Below are 6,000 nucleotides of genomic sequence, written 5' to 3'. Positions count from 1 at the left end.
TATCCGTCTTTTGCTTATTTCCATACTAGAGGCTTGATGCACGAAATTCGTGCAGGAATAGGCCTTCCTTTCCCAGCTGCTGGCACCAGCTTCCCTCTGGCACCCAGGACCCGGGCTTCCCTCGAAGCCCCAGCTTCGTCCGGAAGGATGTCTGGAAGGACGTCTGGTCTAATTAGCATATTACACTTTTATTATTATAGATATTTTATTTCTACACCTGCTGTTATCACTCCCTTTCATCTTCTCTCCCATCCCTTTTATCCCCTTTCCTTTCCCTTCTCTTCTTCTATGACTTTTTCTTTCTCTGGACCCTAGTATTTTAATTTCCAATCTTTCCCTTCCTTCATCTCTTCTTTTCAGTTATCTGATCTCATTCTCCACCCAAAGCATAGTATGTTTATAATCTTATGGAGTAGATTTGAAAGTATTTACTTATTTGCTTTATCCAACATGATAATGTACATTGTTCATAATCTGGGGGAGAAAATATTATTTATACACTTATCAGGCCTTTTCATTAAATGCTATTTTTATTTTTGCTCCATCATCACTGCCCCATAATTTGCAAAGCACTTTTTAGTGAGCATTGGTAATCAACTCAAAATTCATAACAGTGTTAGATTTCAAGAGAAAACTCTGATATTTCTCACTGTCATTAGATTGTTACCTCCTTGTATTTATTCCCCCATGTAACCCCTACCCACATTGTATAAGGATTTGTTTGTGTGACTAGTTGAACATGGTCGAAGTGATGGTCTGTGACTAAAATTAGGTTATAAAAAAATGAGCAACTTCCATGTGGCTTACTTGAATCTCTTGCTCTGGGGAAAATCAACCACCACCATACGGAGAAGTGCACATCATGAAGACCAGAGTCTCCTGTCAACAACCAACACAGAGGGACCAGCCATGTGAGTGAGCCATCTTGGAAGCAGATCCTCCCACGCCAGTAAGCCTTCAGTGACTACAACCTCATGAAACTCTCTCCAGCCAGAACATCTAACTAAGCTGCTCCCTAATTTCTCACAGAAACTATGAGAAATGTTTATTATTGTCTTAAGCCACTAAGTTTTATGGTAATTTGTTTGTTATGCAGAAATAAGTAACTATTTCTGTACACTGTGGAGACAAAACCAAAACAATTTGTGCATAAACACCTGAAAACAGTTCTTCCTTTACCAGTAACAAATATGCATATGCCAATTTCAGAAAGGAAATTTTTAAATTTTTCTGGAACTTTCTTTTATGCACTCAGCTTAATTCAGCAGTACTTCTGTTATTCTTCTCTTATGAGGGTGGAGAAAATAATATACATAGAATACAATTAATAACTTTTATATCTAACAATCCTAGTTAATTATAAAACAGGCCCCTATGATATCAGAAATGAGATTATCTGTGGAGAGCGGCTACAGTGTTTGGACAGGTTCAAGCCTTGGACTAATGAGAGGGCACAGTCCACTCATGGCCACGTGCAAATCCCAGCTTGGAGGGCAAAGCCCTCCCAGCACAATTATAGCCAACAGCTATAGTTGTGAGCTTGAACGTATGGTCCGAACATGTGGCCCCACATACCTGAGTGATGTGGGCTTGATAGAGTTCAGGTGCATGTAATTGAGTAGATTCGAAACCCACGAGAACATTGTAACCACGCCCTTACTTTGCCTCATAGAATTTGGCTATAAAATAAAGAGACGGCTTACAGGCTGTGGCACTGTCTCTCTCCATCAGAGAGGGCAGTGTCCCACCCAGACCCAGCTTTCTTCTCTTGTCTGTCTTTTCTAAGCCTTCACTGCTCCCACTCAGGTTCACCCTTGGCTGTGCTGGCGTGGCACAATTATCAACCAAAAACCCCAAAATATTAAGATATGAGGTAGAAAAATAACTCTATACTCTCAAAGCAATGCATTTTTATACTGAAATATCTTCTTTTAATTATCCATTATATGGAGCTAAAGAACATTCTTGGTGTTTGTTCTCATTTTGAAGACACTTCTACATTTCCTATTCATAATTATATTTTCAAAAAATTTAATCAAGCTAATACTACACCTTGCTAATTCTTATAAATGGGTATTATTATCTAGCTTCCACCGCTGAATTTTTTTCTCAAATTAAAAAAAAATCTATGCTTCTAATGATCCCCCCTTCTATTAGAATGTAATCGAATCATGTTATTAACCTAAAGCTAAAACTGAACACCAAAACGTTCCTCCATATGAAAAACTGAACTCAACTCTACTGTTATATCATTTAATTGAATCTCTAGATTTGCTTTGAGTGCAGAGAGGCTATATTTCTGAATTTTTTGCTTGCAAAGTATCCTGATAGATATAATGTGATCATCATTTACAGGATCCGAGATTAGAATGCCAATAAGAAGGAATTTGATCAACATACCAGCCATGGAATCCTTTAGTCTGTTTCCGTTGCAATAATAGCCACACTAGGTTTGTAGTGGCCTGTGAGGATTTTGATGATCTCTATACATTAGATGCTGAGTGGAATTCATTAAATGATTCAACAAACATTTATTGAGCTCTGATTGGGTACCAGGCATTTTCCTAGAGCTTGAGAAGCAGCAATGAACAGGGAGCATCAGTTCTCTGCTTTTATGGTCTGGTAGAGCAATAGCTGGCAGACAGACCAAAGCAGGTAAAAAACAAACCGACAGAATCACTTCAGCTGGTAATAAGTGTGTAGAGAACATTCAAAGGGTGATGTGCAGGGAAAAAACTTTGTAAGACGTGGCCAGAGAAGGCGTCTCTCAGGAGGTGATGCTTCTGAAATTCTGGGTCAGAGCAGTCCAGCTGTCGGAAGCATCTGATGACATTGAAACCTTTCTTTAGGTATTATTATTATTATTATTATTATTATTATTATTTTCATACCCCCAAATCCCTAAGATACTGTGAACTCTGTCCAATATATTTTTGCCTATTGATTTACTCTGTGGTCCTCTGGATTGGATCCCAGAAGAGAGATGATCATGTGCAAAGGGTTGATTATCTTCACATGCACCTTAGCAACCTTGGTTAATGAGGAATCCTTTGGTCATATTAGATACCCAATTTATCTGGTTCTGAATTTATCCCTCATGCTCAGGATTTTGAATTAATTTTGAAAAACTGGAGTTACTGGATGTTTATGACAGGCAAGGCTAGAATCTTAAAAATTCTTTGTTATTCTACTAAAGCTCATTGTTTTCCATCAGCCAGCCTCTTAAATTAACATTATTTTGAAGTCTAGCAGTTCAAAGGCTGCAAAATCAACTGTGATGCCTGGTGTACTTTATAGTCATGTCTCCAAGTACCTGTCCATGCAGTCTCTTAAGACACGGACGATGACCGTTCACAAAGTAGTGATTCTGCCCGTAAAGTAGCGGATTGAACCATGACTGGGGTGGGTGGGTGGATGGGGGGGCTCTCTCACCCCCTCAAAGATTTCAGTAAACCCATTTATTTATTTTCTTATAGCCCAACCTATATTCAGTAAACCCATTTAGATCTGTGACTGTCCAGAGGCCTCCCCACAATTTATGAAAAATTCCTAAACACTTATTCTCAGGGGCTTTTCCCTGCCTCCACTCTTGGGCCCACACCAGTTAACGCTGCTCTCCGTGGATCTAGACACAAGCCCAGCCAACCCTTACAAAAGTTTCTACAAAACAAACAAACAAAAAACAAACACTTGCACCAAGTATTTTATCAGCTCAGTAATTTCAGCGAAAATTTGTGCGGGGGGGGGGGGGGGGGGGAGGCAGGAGAGGAAGAATCACGTGGAGCAGATGCGAGCCGCTCTCCGCCCCTCCTCGGCCGCAGCCCCTCCCTGCCCAGACGCCGCAGCTGGGAAGTTCCTGCCCAAAAGCTCAGATCGTCTCAGAAACATTCCGCCCGCACCCCTAGCCCCTCGGGGGCTCTCTTCTACTCTCCAGGTCTCATCAGGATGTTTTTCAAAGTTAAGACATTTCCCTTCCTGAGAGGAATTCTGGGGCCAACTGTTAATAAAATAACGCTCCGCCTTATTACACGTGCAGCACCGGCGTTCATATTGGGGCCCCTCTCTCTGCTGGAATAGACGGCAGGAGCGTTCATGTATTTGAGCGCTTGGTAAGCCTAACTTTTACCAAAAATAAAATAGTTTAAAAACAAAGTGGAGCCGCAGGGAGGGGTGTTTTGGGGAGAGGAACTAACAAGTGGTTTTCCACATTTGCTCAAAAGGGAGGCTGTTGATCTGTGTGGTTTGTCACCGCTTCCAAAGCCAAGTTACGTTAAGTTCAGACCTTCTTTCTGTAGGGCTGTATTTTGCTGCAAACTGTGACATGCGTGATGAGCTTCTGATACATTTCTTCCTAGTTCCTCTGTATAACCAGAGGGTTTTGCGTTTTCTGATCCTCCCCCTCCTGAGGGATTGCCACGTAAGATGACATCACAAATTCCTTCGTTTCATTAGAAACAGCCTCTACTTAGGTCAGGTTGTGAGAATTGCTTTTCTGCAGGAAATATATTTAACTGAAAACCACAGAAAATTTCTAAATATAAGGTAGCTTACTGAAACAGCAGGAGCTAGTACCTTCCGATACTTATTTATATGACACAATGAAATTTGATTCTTTTGAAATGGACAAATATAAGCAAAGGAAAAACTGAGCATCCCTTTTTATGGAAACATTTTGCGGAGATCTTAGATTTCACATCATTACACGTTCCCTGGCTCAGTTGGATAATGGGCATGTAAACTGTTTTTATGCAATTGAGAGGAGTATAATTTTCACATAATTTGGGGGTGTGATTATTATTCAAACATTTATGCATAATTATTATAAACAAACACCCATACAATTAATTCATCCGGGCCTGTATTTCCAAGACTAAGCCCCACCCCTATCCTTTCTTGACCCCTGCATGGTAATTTCTTCTGACTCACTTTAATCACGTTTCATCATCACAGTGCTTCTTAATGAGACAATCATTCTTGCCATCTCTCTGTAATGAAATGCTATTCATGAAGCTTGACCTGCACAACCTAAATGATTTCTGCAGTCAGTACCATAGAGTTATTTGTCCCAAATGGACAGTGGATGTTTCTAAAGCAATTCTCCCTAACAAATGCCTAATTTACAAGGCCTTTCAAAGGTATTAATACTATTAGGGATGACTCACCTAATCAGTTTCTCTCTGCATGCTTGACCATCTCATGAAAAAGCAGGTAACCCAGAGGAAACAAAAATGACAATTTTCTCTGCAAAGCCGTTCAGAACTTCAATCTTCTGATTTCTGCAACTGATTATCTTCATGTACCCAAGGCCTCTACCTGCTCCGTGAAATCAGGCTCCCAGGGAGGACCACAGAACCATAGGTCACAAGGTAACTAGTGCATGTTCAGAATATAAGGTGACATTTGGAGGTGTGGGATATGTTTTCAAGAAATACACCAGGAATTTATTTTTAGGACAGTGGAGTTTCAAACACTCAACCTGACAATACCTGCAAGGAGAGCATGCTGATTATAATAGTCTTATTTTTGAGAAGTCTGGGGGCCAATTGCAACACACTGGGATTTCTTAAAATGTGGATTCTATTCCATTAAACAGACAGTTACTAAACACCTACTATATACGAGGCTTCCTGAGGCTCACAGATGAGTAAAACAGTTCTATCATTCAAGAAAGGCATATCCTCACAGTGAACAGAGAGGGTATTCGTCGTAAAAATAACCTTGAGTGTTTACCATGTGCCAGGTGTTCCACATGCATTATCTCACATAGTCCTCACGACAACTGTTCAAAAAAATGATTAGTTGGACACCCGAAATTTGCAAGAAGACAATTTCGGTGATACAAAACTTTAACACCTCATGAAGTTCACGTTCAGAGAAGTGCAAAATGGGGCAGGAGACAAGAAGCGTTATTGGATAAAGAACAAGGAAGAGACAGACAGAAGCTATCTGATTGGCTGGGGCCACATAGTTAACCTCGTTTGGGATGAGAAGACCCGAGTT

Source organism: Myotis nattereri (assembly GCF_964212035.1).
Source record: "Myotis nattereri genome assembly, chromosome: 2".
Classification (NCBI taxonomy): domain Eukaryota; kingdom Metazoa; phylum Chordata; class Mammalia; order Chiroptera; family Vespertilionidae; genus Myotis; species Myotis nattereri.
This window is presented reverse-complemented; position numbering follows the sequence as displayed.